The following is a 25549-nucleotide window of genomic DNA, read 5'->3' as shown; positions in this document are numbered from 1 at the left end:
CAGGAGAACTGGAAGAGATGATTGCTGAAGCATTCTCTATCATCTTTGAAAGGTTCCAGCAAACAGGAGAGGTGCCTGAAGATGGGAGAATATCCAATGTCATTCCAGTCTTCAAAAAACAACAACAAAAAAATGATCCAGGAAACTATAGGTCATTCAGTCTCACCTCTATCCCTGGAAAGGTGACGGAACAACTTGTTCTGGATGCCATCTACAAGAAACTGGAGGAATAAAAGCTTATCAGGAGTGGTCAGCATGGACTCACCAAGGGAAAATCATGCTTGACCAGTCTGGTAGCCTTCTATGATGTCATCAACAGCTGGGTAGATGGGGAAAGAGTAGTCCATGTTGCATTCTTTTATTTCTGCAAGGCATTTGACACTGTCTCCCATAATGTCCTTGTTATGAAACTCAAAGTGTGGGATAGATGAATGGACAGTAAAGTGGATTGAGAACTGGCTGACTGGCAGAGTTCAGAGGGTGGTAATCAGTGGCACATACACCATGGGGAAAAGAAGAATGAGGGGGAATTAACATTTACAAGCATTGAAAGGGAGATGGGAGGCAAATGGATGAGGCCAGGCTCAAGAAGTAATGGCCTAAAATGTAAATATAAAAAGTTCTGTACTACAATGCAGAACTTCTTTGTGGTTAAGGGTGACAGAGCACTGGAACAGATTTTGCAGAGAGGTTGTACAGTCTCCTTCTGTGGCCATATTCAAGTCCTGATTGGATGCCTACCTGTGTTGCCTCTTACAGGATACAACCTCTAGAGTTCCCTTCCCACCCTGGCAATTCTGTGATTCAGTACTTTAGTACTAGCAATCTTACTATCTATTCATTTAAAATTGAAAGAAAAAGAATAATAATTAAAACAACAGAAAACTGATAAGCCAGCTCTCAACCCAACTTTTTTTAAAACAACTAATGAGAATAGATAACAAGTACTTGGGGCGTGAAGACAGGTGTACTGTAAATATCAGTCTAAAAATGAAAGGGAAATCACAGATCCTTATTTCTGGCAAACAGTACTACAAGGAAGGTAGCCAAAACTTATGATTCATGACACTTTTCTTCCTAAGAAATTCTGAGAGAGGTACGTGAACAAGAACCATCATATTTGCCTGCTTTACCTACCAGGCGAAAAAAAAATAAATAAATAAACCAAATTCACAAGTGTCACAGGCAGGGCTAATATATATTTCATGGCTGGATTAACATGAAAATGTCTATCAATCAACAATAAAAAGACAGGAGTGAGGTAAAAATAATCACTGCCATGAACAGAGATAAATATTACCCAAATTACAAGTATAGCATATTTAATAATTATAATCTTTTCCAAAAATGATGAAAAATAATGAAAAATAAAGGAAATTAATGTTCTGATTACACAATATGTCTGATTAAATTTCAGAGAAAACAAAAAAGTCATCTTAAGGTTTTTTTGATATTTATACGTAAACTCTTAATATACAAAAAAACCCTCTGGCATAAAGAACAGGCCTTGGGCACATTTTCTAATAATGTATTCATTGTGCCGCTGGCTGGGCACTACATTCAAAAATCCAACCTGTTTCTGTACTGTGCAAGTGGAGTAAAAGGTAATGGAAAGAAAACTAGGAGAAGGGAAAGAAAGATGCCAGGAATACATGTTAAGGTGTAGCAGTGAAAAATGTGCAAGTCACACTTTTTCAGTCTGAAGGCATGAAGCATAAATTTTAACATGCATTCACTCATCAGTTACTATGGGAAAGAAAAACTATTTACCATACACATGCTGATTAGTGACATGAATCTTCATTGCAAAGTGGGTAGGTTTTTGTTTGTTTGTTTTTTCTACAAAAGCATAAACTAGCAGCTCAAAAGGAAAGCAGCTACGAATCACAAGCAACCCGCCATCATAGATGCACTAGTTTAAAACCTGTCTTAATGCTAATTTCTACATAGACACAAAGCAGCTCAAAGTTGTTTTGCATATGCCTCAATGTTTACTTCTAAAGCAACATTTTACATCAGCTTAATAAATGTAATGTTAAAATACATACTTTAGCAACTTTGAATTATGTGCAGAATAAGTTTACATTTTTTATTTTCAATTCCAAAAATCAAGAAGGCAGTGATCTTGATGAAGCTAAACTATAGACTGGAAATTAAGTCATAACAACTGTAATAGCAACTGTAATTGATGTGTACTGTATACAGTGAGAGAGCAGTGCAACAGTGGTTAACAGGATAGCTTGCCATTCTGATAACTCACAGCGTGCATTTTCAATTAATAAATAAATTGATTATCCCAAAGCATCTTTCCAAGAAATTACAGTTCACTATTTTCATATTACTTTGCAGAAATCAAAATGCCTGTTGAAATGTTCAAAGTAACTGATAAAGATTCACAAAATATTTAAAATCATCTCTACAGAGTGCTAAGAGTTGAAGTAACATGGACAAATATAAAACAGGTTACACTTTGCAGCCTTTGTAACATACAGAGTTTACAGACAGCTTCAGCACTGATTCCCCTCACCTAGTCTGCACTCCATCTCTTTCATGCTGTCTCCAGAATGGAAAGAATCCTAGCATTGCATTTCAGGTGATACACGTTCACCTTGAGGAGACTCAGGGAAGACCTCATTGCACTCTACAACATCCCAAAGGGAGGTTATGATGAGGAGGGGTTTGGCAGGCAACAAACAGAACCCGAGGATATGGCCACAAGTTGTACCAAGTTGTACCAGAGGAGGTTTAGACTTGATATAAGGAAAAACTTTTTCTCTCAGAATGGTCAGGCACTGGAATGGCTGCCCAGAGAGGTGGTGGAGTTGTTGTCCCTTGTAGAGTTCAAGAGGCATCTGGATGAGGAGCTACTAGATATGGTTAAGTGGCTTGTGGTAACAATGGTAATAGGAGGCCTTTTCCAACCTTATAATTCTATGATACTAAGTTTGATTAGATGGGATTCAAGTCTCTCTTTACTCAGAAACATCTCAAAGTGGCATGAACCCAATGATGCATTATCAAAAACTGTCTTGGTTCATTTTTGAGTTTGGACACAGGATAAACATTTTGTGAAAGACAGCAAATTGTCAAGGTAAACACTTCAAAGAAACCAGAGTCATGCTCTCACTGCAATTTCACTATGAGTAAATTGTTTAGAAGAACAGAATGCCATGCAGTACACAAAAAAAGACATTAGACAATTCATCAGCTTTGTTTTAGAGTTGGCAAGTTTTAAAACAACCACTCACGGTACAATCAGGAAATCCAAATAATAAAATAAGAGCACAAAAAAGGAATAATTAAAGGTTATAGACAACATTACTTACTTGAAGAAAAAAAAAAAAAAAAAAAAAAAAAGAGAGAGAGAGAGAGACCACTGGTTTGTATTCCAGTACTACCACTTCAGTAGCAAAGAAGATGTATGCAGCAATCAGACCTTCTGTGTAGCCACCGCCTCAGCAAGGAGGGAAGCTGGGTAGACACCAAGAAAAGCTTTGTGTCCCAGTGCTTCCCTTGAGCCAGTTGGACCCAGGGAGTGGCACCACAGCCAGGGCCACCACAGGCACAAGCAGGCATCACACCTACAGCGTCCCCAACATGGTTCCCACCAGCCCAACCCCTACTGGCTCAAGCAGCTTGGCCAGCAGGGTGAAGGATGGCAGCAGCGTACACTGCTCTCCTGCTACCTTTGCTAGCGGCACCTGCCAAATCAGGGCAACACAGCTACCACCTCCTCTATACACCAGCTTTTATCAAAAGTACTGCCTTTATTATGTCAGCTGTACAACCTATTTCCACATGGGACACTTCATACTTGCTCTGCTTCTACACATTTCTTATGCCATCAATGTCAAATCAGTCAAAATATACTATTACAATTAAGCCAAGTCACAACAAACAGGATTGAAATCCTTCCTAGGTAGATAACAGAAGAAAATGTAAAATGAAAACAAAATAACATTTCTTTTTTTAAGTTTATAAGAACATTATCAGAGATTTAATGCTGCTCAGGGCAGACAATCTCTAGGAGAAGATCATCTGGCAAGGAAATCTTTCTATAACATGCTCCAACTTGCATTAAGGTTCTTCCCTTCCAGACTCATGGCTTTTGAGATGAAACAAAGTCCATCTCTGTGATAACATAAGCACAGAAGAGTTTAGCAAGGCTGCAGAAAATAAAAGAATGATTTTCCTGAATAGCAACATTTTCTCAGCATGCCAGAAGCATCCTAGCCTGCCTGCTTGCCATAGATGAACAGAGGCTCATAACACATGAGAAGAAACTGGAACTAAGATAAAGGGGCTCTGTAAAGGATGAAACTGTTCATGCCTGTTCACTCCCTTTTGTCTTTTATCCATATTCATAGTCCCTTCTAAACATAAAATTTTACTGGTTGATTTGCTCCATTTTCCACTGTGATCAAGCCAAAAAGAGCTGCTTAGCATTCTTTGATAAGATGAAGCCTCTTCAGCGACTTTCATTGCTCAATGTTTCACAGTTACATCTGTGAGAACAACACTTGAAACACTGCCATTTGCTGAGGTACAAAGAATCATTCTGCAGCCGTAATCACTTCCATGACTGCCAAAGCTTAAGGGGGAAAAATAAAAAAAAATAAAAATAAAAAAGGAAAAAAAGATGAAGTGAAAATTTTAAGTTAGAATAAATGGGCACAGGAAGTAAAAACAGAATAACAGAAACACTAAAGGGAAACAAACAAACAAACAAACAAAAAAACTATGGATGAGGAAAAAGTGGGGGTGGAGGGGGGAAGAGGATAAATTAGTATGATGGCATGCGAAATTATCAGAAGCATGGAGGTAAAGTAAAGTATTTATAAAAATTATGTGTACATAAAGACATAAGTATATATAAACTAGGCACTGATAATAACACTACCCCAACTAGAGGATAACTTCAAGACTCAGAAAACGATAACTACGTAGTAAAAAGTAGCCTTTTACATTCTTTAAAACAAACAAACAAAAAAGAAAAAGAAAAGGAATTAATTATAATGCAAGTACTCCAGGGCATCTGCAACTGTTTAGAAATAATTGCATGCTCGCTTAAGATGCTAGTTCTTAATGTAATGGTCAGAAGCAAGAGCCCTTGAAGAGTTTAGCACTGACAGTGGGACTGTCATTTCCACTATAAAAGCAAATTCAGCTCATCCTCACTTCTTGCTCTAGTGCTTTAGGTGACATTTTTGTGGTCAAGACTTCATTCCTCAATTACAGAAGCCTAACCAACCTCTTCTGTCATGAGATCTATCAAGAATATGCTTTATCAATCACTATGTGGAAATGGACGGTACAGATAACACGGACTACAAATTCCTTGACCTTGGGTGTAATTCAGATTGTTCTGAAGTGCTGTTTGTAATGGTCCACAGCACAGAGCAGCACACCTGGCATCATATGCACAAAACAACGTCTGCAGAGGAGGTCTAAATATTACTATTCCAGTTGAATAATTTAATGCCACTTAGAAGGATTGTTTTCTACATTAATTAATGCTCAGTAACACATAAGAGGAATTCCAGTAAAAATTCCTTCACTGGAGAAGAAACAACCACAAGGGTTTTGATCAACTTTTATCTATTTTAGCACGGATTCTTAAAAGCGACCAATGTCATCATTTCTCAGCCTGATCCTTATGTTTCATTTGTTTCATGCCCCAGGCTAGGTTTTACTGAATGAATCCATTTATCCCCAAAAGATAAGTACCCACATCAACAAATTAATGTTCATTATAGTTAAGACAGAACAATATGCTTGCTTTGTTTTCCTTTGAAAGAAAATAATTTCCTAATAACTGCAAGGAAAAGGAAAAGGATACAACTCTTAGTACAGTTAATGCAGTTATAATTCAATCTAGTCCTAGCCATCGGCATAATTGCTAATATGTTCTACCCTCTTATTCATAAAGCTACCACAGGAAAAGATATCACAGAGAATTATGCATTCCCTGTAGCATTCCTCTTGGCTTCAGACCCAATGAACTTAGCTTATCTTTCTTCAGTGAGCTATACTTTTATTAGACACACACAGCTCAATATTTTCATTTGCGATATAAACTTGTCCAATTAGTTTCCCGAGTCTCAAGAAGTGATTTGTAATCCTTTAGTAAATGAAAGTTACTTTAGCACATAATAACAATCCTAACTTACTTGCCTGGTTGCTGCCACCAGATAAAGCAAATTTATTATTTTTTCTACTTATGCATGAAGTACACTGAGTGTACTAGAAAAAAGATGAAAATGCAGGAAAGTGAAATCGTATATTCAGCAAAACGGGTTACTCATATGTGAAGACAAAAAAAGGAATGTAAATCCACCAGTATGTTTTAGTGCTGCATATTTTAAAAGTCTTCCTGCTAAGAGCAAGATTCGTTGGTTTTCTTGGTAATAATGCAGGAGTGCTCAGATCGCCTGAGCACTGATTGGTTTTTTGTTTAGACTTAGCCCATAAGATTAGCAGTATATCAAATGTATGAAAAGACTGCATGGAATTATACTCCTCGAACTTCACGTTTTCTGCAGCACATGTTTGATTCTTACACAGCATTCAAAACCCCAAGGAAAATTATATTTGGTGTTTCCCTTCTTTGCAAGGTTTAAGAAAGCTCTCCAAAGCACAGAACATACTAACATATCTTGTTTAGTACTTCCAAATATTCCTGAGCAAACATTTTGCAGCATTCCTAAACCTGATACTCTATATGGGTGTCAGCTTTCCAAGAATACATAACTTGTGGCACAATTATTCTAACAGTAGCCCAAATCTACCAGCATTTACTGCAGTTAAATTTTAATATTTACAGTAGATTTATATTCATCCAGAAAAGAACATTTTACCCCTTTCATTCGTACAGAAAGCAATAGAGAGCACAAAGCCAATTTACAAATTGCACCATTTTTGCCATCAGTGGGAAGTCTTTCCCTTCGCTCCAGTGGTAAATTGTTTAATAGTGTTTAAAAATGCAAATCAAGCCGAATCCTACATTTAATTTTCAATAGCACTGCATGAATACTGGAGGATCTCAGTCGCTCTAGGAACAAACTTTCCACTCAAAAACAGGAACAAGACACTTTATCATTTTGCCTGAAGTTCTCTGTAGTGGAACAGGCAGCACAAGAAACGGTAAAGCTCGAAATGCAAAAATTTCTATTTCTTATCAGTAAGCAAAAAATTCCACTACACAGCTCTGTGTGTCACTAACTCAAGAATGAAAGAGTACAAAGTGAGCTTTCCCTCTGTGAAAGTGAAAAATGGTAGCCATTCTGACAAAGAGTGGAAATCTGGCTTGGGAGAGAGCCATGTCAATCAGAGGAAGGTAGAATGCAACAAAGGTTATAATTTTAATCACAAATAGGGGTTCTGGAAGTTTATCACTGCGTATTTGTATCAGATTTAAGACTCTCCTGTGCTTTAGAATGCTTTGTTGGACAGGTCTAATTTAAAGCTTCTACTGCTTTAATCTTTTTAATGGCATGATAATGAGCTATGGAGCCCAGAATTATGTGGCAAAAGGTTTTTAGCCTTTTAACCAACCACTTTCTTTGCAAAATGCCTACTGCCACTGATCACAGCACCTTTTAGCCCATTTGCTGAATGCTAGAATAATTTCCCCAGACTCCCAGCCGTAACGTAAAAAGCAATCAGCTAAATTAATGGAAGCTTGCATCTCATATCCCCAACTATACTAATAAAATGCTTTCCCAATTGTATCACAATTACCAATTCGGATGCAAAGCTTTAATTAGGACATATAATGCGTTTTCTATAAATACACAACTGTTTTTTTCTATGAAATACAACATAGCATAAAAACAATCCAGAGAGTAACAAAAAAACAAAAGGACATGTCGATGTAGTCATCATTATTTCTTAATATGATTGCCTTTGAAAATGAAGTTTCTGTTTTTGTGCCGCCTGTATACGCCCACACAAAGGTCAGGTCTGAGAGCATACCTACATGTCTAAACAACTTCAAAAACAGTCATTAGTTTGCAGCCTCTTCCCAGTATTCAGCTTCAGCAAAATTGGCCATAGAGATAATAAAAGTACTTAAAGGTTTTATGCAAACACATAACTGGCTAAGATAGAGAATCCATTACTAATCCTATTGGCAATTAGCTCATCTACAAGGGATGTGAGCTTTTATTCTTGACACATAATAACCTACCCCCTCAAAATAAAGTGAAGAAAAATGAAAACACCGCTTGCAGAATAAGTAATTGCTGTGGAAGAACTGAGATACAACAGTGATGGGACCACAAAGCTACTTACCTGAGCACAATACAGGCAAGACCAACATGGGTTATCCCATTTAAATAGAAAACATCACACAATTCACAATGCTATGCCATCATACTGTATTGAAACAGTAACTTTTTAATAACCAGAGTACAGACCTCAAGGTGAGGTAGTGTGAATACAGTGGTAGACTCAGGATAACAAATCCACTGTGGAAGAGAGAAGCAACAGTGATAAAATCTTGGCAGACACTACATACAAGGAAGGCAAATGGTAAGTTGTAAGTTGTTTAATATCTCACATCAGTGACTAATGCACTTGCTGGCTGGTTTCCACTGCAGAACCAGTCAACATTGCAAATGCCAGCTCCTCTCCCATTTTTAAGGGGATGACTCCTATGCTGCTACTACAGCATTACTTATACAGTGTCACTGACTTTTACACACATGTGCCCAGTATATTAGAAGCCTTGCCAAAACAGGAATACTTAGTGAGATGGTGTAGTCATCCTAGCCTCATTCTGGTTGTTATCAAAGAATCTGATTCTCATAAGCAATGATTTCATTTCCATAAACTAGTAACAATCCTTCAAAATGCTACACACCAGCAGGAAAAAATACAATCCACCTAAAGCTGTAATTATCAGTAAGGCAGTTCATATTGCATGAGAGTGCATGATCTCGACGTCTGTGCTGGCCAACACAGAAGCCAGAGGCCTTGTTACAAGAGTAGCATTTCCCTTCACTCCTTCACTTCTTATTTTTTAATTCACTACTAGGGAATTAAATTTTAATTCACTACTAGGGAATAGCGAATGTAGAGGTCAAACAGGTGTGTGAAATTTTTGTTGTTCAAACAATTTAAGTCCTTTTGTTGTATTTTTAAACTAAACTCAATTTCCTGATGCTGAACCAGTGGATATGGGTTTAAGTCCAAGAAATTTAACATGAACCACTGTCATGACTGCCATCAAATGTTGAAGAGACAACCATGAACAAAAGCAAGGAAGTTTTATCAAGCTGGAAGTGAATTTCTAGGTAATCTGTCCTTGTCTGCTATGCACTGCCTCAAGGCAGATGTCTAGAAATATTCACTTCAAGCAGCCTCCAGAATTTCACTAAATAAATGGGTATTAACTATTAATTAAATACGCAAGTGTCACTATTAAAACAAGAAATATTATTTTCATGCTCTATGATAGGATGTTTTAATACTAAAGAGCATATGTTAGGTAAATTCTATCATTGCAGTAAGAGGAGAAAAACAACAAGGAACAAAATTTCAGTAGCTCAAAAAGATCTCAGATAGTTATATAAAAATATTCAAAATGAACCACTGAACAAAATTTCTCATTTAGGCTAGAAATCAGCTCCAGTTGAAAGTAAAGTTAGTTGACAATTGAAGGTTATAAAAGTAGACAAGCAAATTTTAAGTAGGACATTTTTAATTTCATTTGAGACAAAAATGTTTTACAGAGTTTTCAAGGGAAGAAGAGGCAACCAAGATGGTAGTGGATGGGTGGCAGCAATGAAAATCTCAGTAAGCTGCTAAATACAGAACCTAATAAACAGCTTTACTAAGCAAAACCACTGAAAATAGTGTGCTTCAACTTGATGTGAGGAAGGAGAAACACAAAAGGCATGAGAAGGTCAACATAGTGAGAATAACAAGCCTGGAAGATGACCCCCAGCAATGACTGTGAATAGGCCTCAATACACAACATGAAAAATAGTATTATGCACGTTATCTAAGAGATGCCACAGGAACATCCAGTTCATTAATTTGGCCATTGTCAATATCAAAAATTGATTTAGTGCAGATTTCTAAATCCCAGTACTACCTAGGTTGGTAAAGGTATTCAGTATATCACATTTAAACATACCAGCAAATCATATACAAATACTGAACAAAAAACAAATGTTATTCTTCAACTAAGGATCGATCATCCTCAAAAAAACTAAATGTGACCTGCACACAAATTATTTATGTTGTCATGCCTTTGAGGAAAAAATTCAACATCCTGACAGTTTATGAGTAATATATATACAATTTAAGACAATTATTCTCTGCATAGATGCATCTTTAACCCGTAACAGAAACAAACATTACGCCTTTAGTTTTAAGATGAGTTGCCAAGTCTTTTTAACTGAAGTTGCTTTCACTTCTATCATGATGGCACCTTGTACCTCATTAAAAGATGTGCCATCTGTGCTCACTGCTTTCCATGTGAACAATAAAGAAACATTCTCCATTCCAAGCACTTACTATTTCTTCTTCAAATTAATTTTATACCTCTGTTATGATCCTAACACTGCTGTTAAAGGATTTTCACACTGAAGATAACGTAACTCACAGAAGTATTCAAGACTAACTGCATATTCTCCTATAAGCAGCTTCTACCATCCGAGAGGAGAGCCAGAAAGATCTCTTGCTGGCTGTCCGAAAACATGGGAGCTGAAGACCACAACATCTAACAAGGAAGGTAATCACAGAATCATAAAGTGGTTTGAATTGGAAGAGATCTTACAAATCATCATGCTCCAACCTGCTGCAGGCAGGGATGCCACCCACCCAAGTGGGCTGCCCGCGGTCCCATCCAACCTGGCCATGAACACCTTAATGGACAAGGCATCCACAGCATCTATAGGCAGCTTGTGCCATAGCCTCACCGCCCTCTGGTAAGAAAAAACACTGCATCAATCATGCCTGTGAGAAACAAACAGAACTGTATGTGGCCCAATGTTCCCTGCAAAGCAACAAGAGGGTTACTGCTACAAGCAACTATCTGCAGCACTTTCACTGACACCTAAGAGGAAATACCATATCTTTGTAAATAACAAGGATGTCACTACAGAAATCTCTGATATGCATCATCTACTTTCTTTTAACGGGAGCTCCCCAGCAAAGCCCCAGACAGCAGGTGGCTACTCAGATGGAAGGGACTGCCAGATAAATCGCTTCACACTTCAGAAGCTGCCTAATATGTATCAGTAAATCAAAGACTTCCCAGAATGATGAAGACTGAGCTTGCTGTAGAAGAACATCCTCTCAGTGGCTGAGGTAGACAGAACTGATTCAGTCACAAGTCATGCCTGCCATGCTCTGACAAAACATCTGCACTCTCCTTCTAAGCAAGCTCACAAAAGCTGCAATGAAGATTATCCCAAGAACCACTTCTGTATATACAGAGCAACGTGCAGCTCCTTACAGCAACTACAGAGCCTTCTGCTTAGGAGAAGCAGCATCCTTTTATCTATATATCTGCTGCATATACAGCAACAAGTTTACCACTTAAAAATGCCTTTATATTTCATAACTCATAACAACCTTCATTTTCATCAAATAAGGAAGCTGTTTCCTGGAGCCCAGACTCAGCCATAAGAGCTAATTCTGGCTCTTTTCATGTCTTGACTCTACTAGAGAACACTGCACAAACAACACGATATAGACAGATTAAAAAGAATCATTATTTACTTAAAATATGAATTTTCACAGTCTGGGAAGTAGAATCATAAGAAAACACCAAAAGAAAAAAAGCGTTACTGGAGCTGAGAGAAAGACAAATATTCGATCAATTGCCTATTCACAATCAGTCCACACTAAAAAGATATCACTAGAGACAATATCATATAGCATTACTATGAATATTTAAATGCTAGATCCAGAGATTGCAGGCCGAGTTTTAACTTATCCTGAGCTACTGAGGTACAGGAATAGTAGTAGGACAAATAAGAAGAAAACCATCCCTTCTAAATTAGCTTTATTCAGTACCTCATTGAGTATCTTTTCCATTTGTTAGTGAATAAAAACCTGGCTAAGCCAGATCCTTTAGCCAGCCTACAGCTGTGTAGCATGCTGATCTATTATTCTGCCTACAGTAATTATATTTCTTCACTAATTTTTTGCTTTCCTTTATTTTACAATTTTAAACAATACATCACCCTAAACACATCATCTGGATGCAGACTCTACAGCAACCCACATCCTAAATCAAAGGATGCACAGATAGGTGCTATTAGTATATTGTGTTATTCCCAATGTACAGCATCTTGCATGTGTGCTCCCTGGATTTGTCTTCCTAGTCAAAAACACACACGAAGGTCAGACACTGCCCCTTATCTGCATCCTGAAAGCGTCCTAATGCTGTGTATAAGAACTTTGTGGAAAAGACCATAATTTTGTTACCTAACATTTCTCTGTGGTGTTTAAAAGCATATTTTCCATTGTTTCTCATATTTTTTAAATACAATACAATACTCCAGTCAGATAAAGTAAAAAACATATTTTAAGTAAAAGACTACTTACGTAATTGTACCTTCTTCTTAAATTACCAAAATGTTTTTATGAATAAACAGATGGGTGTTTGGGACAAAGCCACAAGTTTCAAATGCAAACAGGGTTTACACTCAAATAGAGATTACTACAACAAGTGCATATTTGCATGTTTTAAAAATAAAGCAGTAGCACCTCCAACTATTTACATGCCATTAAAAAAAAAAAAGCAGAACAGTTAGTTGTAACTCCAAGAAAGTACAGCATGCAGTTTTTTGCTCTTTAAATGCATGTAGAGAAATTAAGTATGTAGAAAGATCTAAAATGTTTTTCACCACCCAGAGATGATGGTTCTACTGACATAAAATGAAGAATGTATGTTAATCTTGTGCATCACTTTATGACTGGCGTAACATAGGCACCTGACCCATAAAAGCAGCCTTCTCATCCACAGTGTAAAAAGTAGTTAATATTTTAAAAGCCAACAATCATAATTTCACACTTTTACAGTTGTGTTTAGAGGTGGTTCCAGCTATCTGTTCCAGCCATATTTCCAGCCAATTGCCTAACCAATTTTTTTGAAGAAAATCAGAAATGTGCAATGAGATCCTTAAGTCTACTTAATCCCAGTAAACTATTTTAGAGTCTATTGTAAAAATAGACACACACCCAAAGCCCTTTTTGTCTTGAGCCAGATACATATGGATATACACGTATGACGGGGCAAAAAGGATAAGCAATCCAGATGATTTCTACATCTCTCCTACCATGAAACAATCTCTTAGAAATTTTCATATTGCTCCTAATGCACAATGATGTCAATGTCAGACAGCCTTAAGAATCAGAGCATCCCAACTGCATCCTCAAATGGACCCGTAACAGCTGTCTGGGGATGCAACTGAGTTCCTGCATTTGAGGTTCTGACTTAAATATAGGGAACTCACGGGACTTTCAGAAAACAGTGACACAGCTGCAAAGTTTCATAGACATTTCTCAGATAGAGAGAAAAAATGCTTCCAACAAGCCTCCTTCTCATGAGTAGCAGGTCCATAATTCAAGGACATATTTCAATTACTGAACAAGTGCAATCATGTGAAGCACGACTTTCCCCTCAAGAACCCCAGCAGCAGCTCTCTCATCAAACATCTTGCTTCTAACAGTTCTTTGTCTGCTTTGTATAAAAACCTCAACTATTCTCCTTTTCCTCTTTTCAAGGGTCATATATATATCTTCTCTCCATCACAGCATAAAGAATTGAAAAAGTACGCCCACTGCATTTTCCTTCATCTTTCTTCTAGTCGGCTTAGATATTTACTACCCCACTTACTGACAGTATCAGGCGTACAGTCCTGTAGCCGCTGAAGAACTGTACAGAAGGCTTACTGCTGAATACACATGGTGGTCAGTCCTACTATGTAGTAAACAGGGGAAGCATTTTGTCATTTTAGACTCCTGTGAATAAAAGGTGGGGGAAAAAAAACAATCTATAGTGAAAAGCATCAAAGTTCCCTATCTGTACCCTTAAAGTGACTGCTTTCATTCCTATCATTCTTCCTAATGAACAGCTACATTGCAGCTTAGCAGCCCATTATAACACTTAGTGTTGTCATTCTATCTGCTGAATAGTCCTTACTAATGCCCTTTGTAACATCAGAAGTCATTAAAAGTTTCTGTTGCATTTGGTAAACGTTTTGTTTATGTACAGAAACGCTACATTTGAATTGTTTCCCTTAAGAAAGAAGTAGGGGACAGAAGTGTATAGATTTTCCTAAGATTTTAGTATTGAAATTTCGAGAATACCTCCTGGCTCTACCACTGATGTCACCATGGTAAGGACATCTCGGGTGAGTAATTCCCATTAAAGATATAATTTCTCCCTGCATGAACATTTATAACCTCTAAGGTCAGTAGCTGTATCACACCTCATTCTCCTAAGAAACCACATATAGATACATTCACCTGCATAAAAGGGTAAGTTCCTGACTATGATTTCTTATGACAACAAGTTACTATAGCTTACCCCCTCAGTACTACAGGGCACACACAGCCTGTGGGTATTTCTCATGCAGCACTTCACATCAGGTCTTAAACTTTTCCTATCATTAGTCACTAGGAAACAAACCTGATTTTTCTCTGCTATATTTTTTCTTTAGGAAGGGCAGGCATCATGTCTTTTCATAACATTTAAGAATTTAAACAACTGCAAATGAACACTGGGCAAGGCCATCAAAAGACACTCCTAGTAGGAGCTGTACCGAGCTATAAATTCCCCAAACTTATTTTCAGAGACCTAAGAGCTTCTCAGCTACTTGTCCAGATCACTCCAGTCATAACATCTAACTACACAGTATCACTTGAAACCACCGGATTCTTGAGGTTGAAATAAAGAACTAGTAAAAAAATGTTGTATGAGCTCCTACTTCACCCCCAAAGTACTTCTCCACTGCCCCAAGAACCCGTCAGCAGCTGAACACCACGCAGCTGTTCACACTGCCCCAAAGTGGGATTGGAGAGAGAACTGTCAAGAAAATAGAACTAGCAGGCTGAGACAAAAGCTGCTTACAAAGCCAAGAGTAACACATATAACCACAAGGACTCACTGCACTGACCATCACACAGCACCCCATGTAGCAATCAGGCCCCATCCAACCCGCAGCTTCACACCCCACTGCGTGGTGCCACATGGCACAAAACAACCCCAGCCTCATTCTGGCACCAGCACTGACCCCACCTCACCCCTACTCCCATCATCATGGCAGCAGCTGTGCCAGCACAGCTGGCCTCCCATCACTCAGCAACAACCAGCACTTCAGCCTGCTCTTAACCAGCTGAAACCAGGACATACGCATATCTCGTAGGTTCTTGCAAACACATCAGGCACCAGATCCAGCAGCTGAGGGACTGAAGGTTCACACCTTTGCCAGATGACTTTTATGGAATAGAATGTTCTCCTACTCCACTGGCCATTCCATCTCACCAGATGAGATTCCCTTTAAAAAAGTATTCAAGGATGGGATCCCTTGATATTTAAAACATTTCCTAAGTTTTACTATCACCCCCATCCCTGTCAATCAGGAATCTGAGGACTCTGCATATAGAATCACAGAATGGCCTGGGTTGGAAGGGATGTCAAGGATCACGAGTCTCCAGCCCCCCTTCCACTCACCACAGGCAGGGCCATCAACCTCCACACGTAATGCTAGACCAGGCTGCCCAGGGCCACATCCAACCGGCCTTGAACACCACCAGGGATGGGCAACCACAACCTCTCTAGCATAACATATCTCTAACTGACAGACCTTTTCCATAACTAAACATATCTGCCAATCTCCATGTTAGTATCTTGCTTTACAGAATTTCCCATTTTATTTATGGTAAAAGCAATAGTTGTACATCAATTATTTTAAGATTATGATCTGTGGTACATTAGCAGCTTTCTCTAGAGACAGTGCAGCAGCAATAGAACAAGGCTGGACCAGGAAGCATATTTATTTCCTGCAAGTCTGATGTAATCAGGTCTACAGTGTCACAGACCCTCTTCCAAAACTCATTTTTAAGAAATTCCAACTATACACTTAAGTCATTATTTCCTTAGGGAGGGGGGATCAGGAAGAGGTGTGGCGGGACAGAGGAGCTCAGAATGAAGCGTGAAAATAAAGAAGAAATTTGAATAAATAAATAAATAAAAATATATTAAAAAATCTGTATATAATGCACAAAGAGAAAGAAGATCCCAACTAATTTGTGTAGATCACAGAATCACACAGAATCACAGAATAACCCAGGTTGGAAGGGATCTCAAGGTTCATGAAGTTCCAACCCCCCTGCCTGGCAGGGCCACCAAAATTCCACATTTACTAGATCCGGTTGCCCAGTGCCCCATCCAGCCTAGCCTTGAACACCTCCAAGGACAGGGCAGCCACAACCTCCCTGGGCAGCCTGTTCTAGGACCTCACCACTCTCCCAGTAAAGAACTTTCTCTAACATCCAACCTATACCTATTTTCTTTCAACTTAAATCAATCTCCCCTTGTCCTGCTATTATCAGCCCTTTCAAAGAGTTTACTCCCCTCCTGGATATAGGTTCCCTTCAGGTTCTGAAAGGCTGCAATGAGGTCACCGCGCAGCCTTCTTTTCTCCAGGCTGAACAAGCCCAGCTCCCTCAGTCTGTCCTCATAGGGGAGGTGCTCCAGTCCCCTGATCATCTTCGTGGCCCTCCTCTGGACCCTTCCCAATAGCTCCATGTCTTTCTTGTACTGAGGGTTCCATACCTGGACACAGTACACAGATGGGGCCTCACAAGAGCAAAGTAAAGAGGGAGAATCACTGCCCTGTCCCTGCTGGCCACCCCTCTCCTGATGGAGCCCAGGATACCGTTTGCCTTCCAAGCTGCAAGAGCACACTGCTTTCTCACATTAAGTTTCTCGTCCATCAGAACCTCCAGGTCCTTCTCTGCCAGATGCTGGACTGTGTTTTTAGAATTTCCCAAAGAGAACCAATCCCCAGCATTTCTTGTTTTCCCATTTCCCAAAATGCTTTTCCACAAAAAAAAAAAAAAAACAAAAACAAAAAACAAACAACAAAAGAAAAACAAAACAAAAAAAAAACAAACACGGCTTTGCTGAGGTTAGGCAACTGCAGCTAATTGTGAAGAGCTATTATACAAGCCAAAATAAAATCAGATTTCAAAGAGGAAAGTCCCTGGGAGCAATCCTGTAAACACACAGTACACAAAGAATAGCATATAAATATTAATAAACAGTTGTATATAAACACACAGAAGCAAAGCACAAAAATCTACAGAAGCTTGGACTTGAGAAAACAATGAGTGGGATGCAAACTGTACTATATGAAGTGAATAAGAAATGCAGATCATTAACCATGAAATTCTAATTTCAGGAAAAAATATTGTAATTGCATTATGAAGATGTTAAAAAAATTAAGAGGTACATGAAAGAGCATGTTGTGTATGAGCACCATGATAAATATCTAATTACCACAAACAACTGGGTTTCTCCATTAATCAAAGGATGCAGTGAATGCAGTTTCAAAAAAATAAAGCTTTTCCTAAAAAACAAAAACCACAAGAAAACATTGCAAAAACAAACAAAACAACACAACAGCAACAACAAAAAACAGCTATATAAATGGTATTGGGAACAGAGTAATACAGCACAAAGAATGTATAATAAGTGATCAGTAAGATACGCATCATCTCAGGAGAAAGCTATTGAATATAGTAAAAATGGAAGTTGCTTCATAAAACAGATTAATAACATGAAATTTAGATAAACTTAATTAAGACATCTCGAGCAAATAGACTAGACAACCTCCTAATTACTTAAAACAGTAACTTGTGAAAAGAAGCATGTTATAAGCCTTTACTACTGATGCTTAAGAATTAACTAGCTGAAATACTAATGGCATGGTATATTTGTGCATTCAGTTATTCAGGAATGTTTTTCCTAATTTCAGTGATTTAAAGAAAAATGAAGGGTGATAAACTTCAGGTGCTGTCATATTTCTATATACATTTTCTATATATTTTCCTTAGAAATGTCTACCAGTAAGCTTTTCCAAGAAAATTATATATATATATATATTTCATTTATGTCACTGTATTTTACTGAGAAACTGCTTCAACTGAAAAGGCAGTGCAGTAATTTTTGCACTTATATTAATAGAGATGTTTAGTTTGCCAACAGGGGAACCCTGCTACTAACTGTGCCCCTGACAGCAGCCAATCATGCCATATTCATAGTGCATTAACCACTCCAGTTTCTTGGAACTACAGCACCACTTTGCTTTTAAATTTATTCTTCATTATTAAAGCCTAATGCTGATTTTGAAAAGAGTTCTTTTTATTATATATTACCCTCTGTGTTCATAAAGTTGTTCCATAAAAAGAGAAAAATAAAGAATTAGAATGAAGACACTCCAGTTTTTAAAGCTCATAGGCCTGACACTGATTGCTATTCATAAATCTATCCCCAATGAAGATCTCAGTGCACGCACTGGTGTGTATTTTACTACATAACAAGAAGCACTCTGCATGGATCGACCCTCTATATATTGCCTCATAAATGTTTGCCATTTAATAACTGGTTAAAACAGGTGTAGAAAGAGCTGTTTGTGAATTCTGCTGCATTTAGGGATATTCAGCTGTGATACCAACTGATAATACACACAGGCAGACAGCTGTGTGTGATGAAATCTAGAGCTACAAGACAAATGCAGGGCCATTGATTTTCGCAGCCTTTTTCACTCAAAAAAAAAAAAAATCTGATTAGTGTACATCAGTTCTCAAAGTCTGTTTATAATATATATGAAATGATAAGAGAGAGAGGAGATGCAAACATAATTCTAATTGCTTTACTTCTTTAGGGGTCAAAAGCAAGCCAAGAAAATCAATGCCCATTTGTGTTGCAGAAGCTGAAACATACAGTTCGTTATTCACAACTGTTAAAATAGTCAATTAAAACATTCTGCCATGTAGATGACCAGAAAAAAGCCATCTCACATAATTTTGAGTGATGATATATTTAGAAACAACAAAGCATTTCACAAAAAGAATTTCAGAAACAATTATGCAATTAAGAATCCATATTTTTATAGAAAGGCCAGTGATAATGACTAAGTGATAATGATGGATGAATATCAAACTCTGATAAGAGTTCCAATAGAATGGTATTATTCCTGTTGAAATCACTGAACATTTTACACTAAGCTCAATAAAAAATTATGAAATAACATTTATACTAAAGAAAGGAACTTGTCCTGCCCTTTGATTCTATCATTTGTACAGAAAGATTTGAACATCCTTTTAATTTCTGACAGAAAGAAAAACAAATGTTGCTGATGACTTTCCCATGCTTGCTTTTCATCAGACCTGGCGAGGAACACTTAAACCTAAGAACAAGTAGCAAATACATCAAATAAATAAATAAATCCAGTCATTTTGAGATTAGATCTAGATTATAACTACCTGCAGGATTATCAATTGACAACAATCAGTTGAGTACATGGTAGCTGAAACTGTAAGCTCCTTCACAGCCCTTAACCTCAACCATATCTCACACAGGAACTGCAGTGGCCACTAAAATAAACCCTGCAAGCACCAGTGTCAGAGATGAGCTCTACCTCAAGTCTTGTTCCAACCTGGAAACATCCAAATTTATTCTGAGGGCAAAAATATTTACTTAGTAAATCAAAAACAGAAAGTCCTCAAGAAAAAATCCAGCCCTTAGCTTCTGTTCCTCTAGATTCATTACACATCTTTATGCCACCCCTTTTGGCCAGCTTCAGCTAATTACTGAAGATAAAGCTCATAGTTGCAAATGACAGTGACAACCATATCAGAACTGCACAATGAAGAAAAGCTTTGCTTCCTTATTACATAGCTCCTCTTCTTTGTAGTGAGTAGATACTGTCACCTATTATATCAGTCTCTGAAGATGGACAGGTCCTTCCCTTTAGAAAATGACTATATATGCAAATATCACTAACAGTGTCTCCACTGCATCCCCTGGTGTAGATTAGAGCAGTATATTTGAGGTATAATCTATTCTATTTTTTTTTAATGAGTGCTTTCTCTCCTTTCTCTGATCTGCAACAGGAATGCAGAAAAATCAGGTTAGCCGCAATGGCAAAAAGACTTTCAGACTCCTCTAGTTGTGGCAGGTAAAACTCAAGGTAAATACAGAAGGTCAGCTGTATAGTCATGCTGAGCCAATGTCACAGCAGACTGTCAGAAGAACACGTTGATGCAGCAGACTTAAATTGGGATTCAACCCACCCACATTCAGGTCTCTTGCTGGAAAACTTAACCGAAAGCACAGCCATGAGAAGGGCCATGAAAGACTGCATGTTAAACTTATCTAACACTTATTTTTTTGCTACAACTCCTTACCTTTTTAACAGTGCATGCAAGCAAACCTGGAGATGGCTATTGGTAAGGAATACTGATAGTGTTCATGGTGGCTCAGACACAAGGACCAGTGCTAAGTTACAAGCATGAAGAAATGGTGCTTTTCTGAGAAATACAGAGTGAAGAACTGAGAAGAAACTATTTTATAAATATAAATATATTTATATATTTAAGAATCATAGAAAAAAACATAGTCATCTGTTTTGGACTGACAAGCAAAACCTTACTGAACTGTTGATAATGTTTAATTTTGCTTACAGGGCTTTCTGTCAGTTGATGCAAGTTATGCGTGACAAGCCAAACAGCACATCTGAGCAAATATGGTGAGAAAAAATTAGGAAAGAAATGTAATATCTTAACCTGAAATCTCTGAATCAAGTCAATATCCTCTCTATTAAAAAGATCTGCATAACATTATAATAAAAATCCCTGCCACAGAGTTGAACGTGCTGTACTTTGGAAATCTCTAATTGAAAAAGGTACAAGCAAACTGTGATAAAGCACATTAGAGAGAAGGCTTGAAAGAGCTTTACAGTAAATGGTACAATGGACATTCTCTAGTTTTTAAAATTAAGAACTATACATAATTTAAACTGAAGTATGTGGAAAAGTTCCAAATCAAAGATAAAGAAAATATCTGAAGATAAAGGGTTTTGATCAGTATCTTAGAAGTCACTGCTTTGTAATTTTATCCTTAAAGACCTCATGTTCTACCTTCCCCCTTTCAAGTCCCCAGCATAAAAAGAAAGGTTTCCTTTTTCTACTAGATTCTGTGAAAACTTGGTTCTTCAGCCATGTAACAATAATTTCTCTGTAAGTGAAAGTCTAGAGCAGCATGTTCTTTAATTCGGTGACGAGGACCTTCATTAGATTATCTCATAGCTATTGGGCAAGATACTGCAAAAGCCAAATGATATATCAGTAAATTATGTTTTCTTCCTCTTGAGGCAAAGAACGAGTATAGCGTTTGATTAATTTGAAGAACTGAAAAGAAATAAAAGGGCTCCATAATCTGTATCAGGAGTGACAAAGCTGACACTATTTTTAAAACCCACTTATTTATAGAATCAACTGTAAGCAGTTAATTATATTAATTGTGGAAATCGCCACTACATTACATAGCCCAAATTAATTCAGATCAGTGCATTCTTCACTGTTTCGTGTTCTCCCTTGCACATGCCTAGTGAAAGCCTGCCACTCTGCAACAGAGGAAGGAATTACTACAACAAAACTGAAGAGCACTTTGTTAAAAATTGTACTTTGTTGATATGACGCAGAAGCTGTTTAAAGTAATGGATTGATTCGTGTCCCAATATCTTTCAACAGTTATTCTAATTGTGTTTCACTGTATCTTCAGGCAGTTAGAAATACAAACCACAGGAAAGCTATCCTGAAATTGCACTGAAACAAATGACATTCCCTTCTGCCTTCTAACCCACAGGGAGCTCCGTCCAGTTACCGGAAAGGCTTACTTTATCTTTCTGCTATAAACTCGAGTTAGTTACTGGCAAGTCAACAGCTTTTAATCCAGTTAGCTTAGCATCTATGTAAAAACATCTGTTGCAGCCCATTAGAAGATCTGCTCCTGTCAGCAAAGCAATGTGCCTTAACCTGAAGAGCTCCAAGACTGCCCCCAAACATCTTTTGCTACAGATCTCTCTGATTAGAAAAAGAAATATCCCAAACTCCTCAGATGTTTCATGCATGCTGACATTTCTGCAAGAGCTTCTAAGACCACAACTTATTTCTACCCTGTGGGTGAGCTATTTCTCCAAGCCTGTACACACACCATATACCTCTGCTGAAACTACTGCGTTCAACTGGCGCTGCCAGAGCTCTTAGTGAAGTGTCAGAGCTGAACTATAAATCTGTATAACTGCTTTTATTCTGTGATACTCCTGTGTTCGAACAGAACGTGCATCAAGGTCACTGTACAGAATTGTAGTTTTCAGGCTCAGAAAGAAGATGCTAAAGAAATCAATACCAGCAAACTTAATTAAACGTAGTCTGAAGTTCTGTCTGCTCCCAAATTGGCACAGGAATCATTTCTCTATCCCCTGCATTCCACAGGCAGGTGCTTTGTAGATAGGGGAAAGCAGGTTGTTAGCTTAAACACTATCTGTGCTGAACAGTGAACAGGAGGGTTTGTCCTCTGCAGCGTGACAGGTCTGTTCAGAGCTCTTTGAGGTTTTAGCAGGAGATCACAGACTCCTGGGCCTGTTCCTGTGGAGTTCCTCCAGGAGCAGAATTAGCCCCCTGCCTGCTGCCCATGCTCTGCATCCTGAACATGTCACGGTCAACTTTCTGTTTCATGGCACTGCCAAGTACGATAATAGGTAGCCACGGGTGAAAGCAAGCAAACAAACAAGACCGAATAAACCATATCCTCACAGCAAAAGCACCTCAGAGGAAATGCCCAGGTAGGACACCAGAAAGTTAAAAGCATCAAAATCAAAACTCCAGCTTTGCTATCTTAATCCCTGACAGGATCTGAAACGCTCACACGCAGCCTGCCGCTGCCAGAAAGCAATTAAGAGTCTCCTACAATTGAGTTACAGCCCAGCAGAAAGGAAAAGGCATTTCACACTAATTCCTGTAAGTCACCATTTGTTGCAGCTGTAAGCGGGCTCCCCGCACCCAGTGCTCCCCCGGCACCGCGGTGCAGCGCGTACCTTTGGGATGCGGGACCGCGCTCCCCTGCAGCCCAGCCCAGCCTGCCGGGAGACTGAACTCCAAACCCGGTGCAGGCAACCAACAGCTGCAAGAAGTCACTCGAGATGCGGGGAGGAAAAAATATATATGCATATATATATTAAAATAAAAACATGAAAGAAAAGGAGCTCTTACTTGCCAGTACACGACCGCCGGGCGACCTCCTCTCAGCTGGTGAAACGGGGTGTCCCCGCTCGTCCTCCTCGGACCGCTCCGTGCTATTTCCAAAATATTTCCCCCGGGCGCCGGCACATCTCCGGGCTCACTAGGAGCGCGCAGGGAGCCCGTCCGCCGCGCCCCCGAGCCCGGTGCCCATGATGCCAGCCGCAGCCCCGGCCACTCGTGCTCCTTCCCTCCGGGGGCTAACACGGCATCACACCGATCTGCCGCCGCCGGCTTCAACTCCTCCGCTGCGCCGAGGGGCAACGAGGGGCTCCCCGCGCCCTTCCCGGAGACGGAGCGGGGCGCCGGGCGGGGGAGTACGGGGAGGCAGCGCCGCCCCTCCGCGGCGGCGAGCGGCCAGGCGAAGCGAAGCGAGGAGAGGAGAGGCGAGGCGGCGCGCCGCCGCCACCGCGGCCGCAGCCCGCCGCGGCGATGCCGGCCCCGCCCGGGACCCCCGCCCGCCGCTCCCGGGGCGCTCTGTGACGCCGCCCCACCGATGCTGACGTGCGGCCCTCCCCCGAGCCGTCCCCTGTGGCGGAGCTGGAGCTCGCCGGGACGCGTGGAAGCCGGGAGCAGTGTTCGGAGAAGGGATGCTGCCCTCCTCCCACCCGCTTCAAACTTCCCGTGCAGTTTCTACTGAGCGGGTACAGAGCGCCCGCTTGCCGGAGAGAAAACATATCGATCCCTATCTCAGTGTTGTGATGGGTTTATGATTCTCACAGAGTCTCTGTCGGCCCGGGTGCGACATCCCCGCTCATTGGAGTCAGCTCCCGGCCCCTGCTCGGGGCTCAACGCGGGGCGGCTGCCGCACACAGCGCCCCGTAGCGCAATGCTACCGCGGGGCGGAGGCGGCACAGAGCGGGGAAATAAACCTCGGGAGAGAAAAAAGGGAACCCCGGGGAGCCGCCTCTCTGCGCTGGCTGCGGGCGCGGGGGAGGAATCACGGTGCTGCCCCTCCCCGGCTTGGGGCTGAAGAGGTCGTCGGGGGGCTCTGCCAGGCGGGGTGGTGAGAGCAGCCGTGGCCTTATCCGCATCCACGTGTTGCGCTATAGCCGAGCGGAGGGTGGTCACAATCGGAAGCCGGGTGAACGGAGCTTAAGCGTTGTTCTCCCGCAGCTGCTCTGCTCGCCCTTTTAGTCTCCACATGTTTCTTAGGCTTTGTAATTCCTTTAGGAATCTTGTGCTCTTCTTCCACAGAGCTGGTGCAAACGAAAATGTTTGTGTTCCTTCTGAATCGCTTTTATAAATATTAACTTCAATAAAGTGCAGTGAGCCATTGAGAGGGAAAAGGATTTTAAAAGCTTCGTGAAAGCTACATGCAGATGCTCTGAAGAATGTAGTTAAGTGTTGACTTGATAAATGCATGAGAATATGCAGTGATAAGTTTCATGCCTAATTGAACAGATTTGTACTTCAGTTCTCATCTAGAGATACAGATCCTTATTTTTCTTCTTTTCTTAATACTGATTGATGTTAACAGAGTTCTTGATAGCTACGAGCTAACCAAGTTATCTGCCCTTTTGTGGCTCTGCTGAAAGATTGAGTGGTGTGAACTGACAGTTCTCCTGACAAGACTGGAAAGAAATGACTACAACAATACATATATTAGAGCTGGGATAATTTAAACACACGTCTGAGAATTGAAATAACTGAAATGTAATTGATTGAAAACTCTTCCATGTCAAACACGGAAATAGAACTGTAACCCTGTGCTCACACATTGTGGAGAAGATCAACGCAGCCCTTGAGAGCACAGTGTTTAAACCAAGTGGATACAAATAGTCCATTAACTGCTAGACCCAATCCCACACTTGATTTCCAATTCCTCTTTCTTGGAGACCCATCTCTTTTGTCTATGTCACAATGAAGAGTAAGTCTGTGTAAGCAAGAAAGATTCATTTTTACAAGAGAATGGTGTTAAAATTATCATGGCAAGATCTTTTAAACTCTTACCATGTTTATAGAGCACATAGTTACAATACAACTACTGCCAGTTACAACTTTTGTTAGAAGTCAGAATGTGCTGAAGATGAACTCTAACAAACCACACGAACATTGTAAAGTTGATGCCACATGATTGTATGAAATATGTCTGGCTGTCAGTTTTAAACAAGATTAGAAGGTTAGTTTTGTATTGCATTGTTGCTTCAGGCAGTGCAAACACAACGCGGAATTCTTACATCAGCAGAAATCATATTTCAGGACCAGAACATGACCG

General features: G+C 39.7%; 1 protein-coding gene across 1 annotated transcript in view; it reads right to left on the bottom strand.

Annotated features, from left to right (window-relative positions):
* The window catches only part of SNTG1 (syntrophin gamma 1), a 312873-nt gene extending 289139 nt beyond the window's left edge, over window positions 1-23734 (bottom strand). Inside the window, exon 1 of the mRNA XM_015855564.2 lies at window positions 23305-23734. The gene's annotated coding sequence lies outside the window, so the exon portion shown is untranslated. The remainder of the gene's footprint in view (window positions 1-23304) is intronic.
* Window positions 23735-25549: the final 1815 nt, after the last annotated feature.

Source organism: Coturnix japonica, chromosome 2 (assembly GCF_001577835.2).
Source record: "Coturnix japonica isolate 7356 chromosome 2, Coturnix japonica 2.1, whole genome shotgun sequence".
In the NCBI taxonomy this organism is placed as follows: domain Eukaryota; kingdom Metazoa; phylum Chordata; class Aves; order Galliformes; family Phasianidae; genus Coturnix; species Coturnix japonica.
The sequence above is the reverse complement of the archived record's forward strand: the minus strand, read 5'-3'. Positions and strand labels throughout refer to the sequence as shown.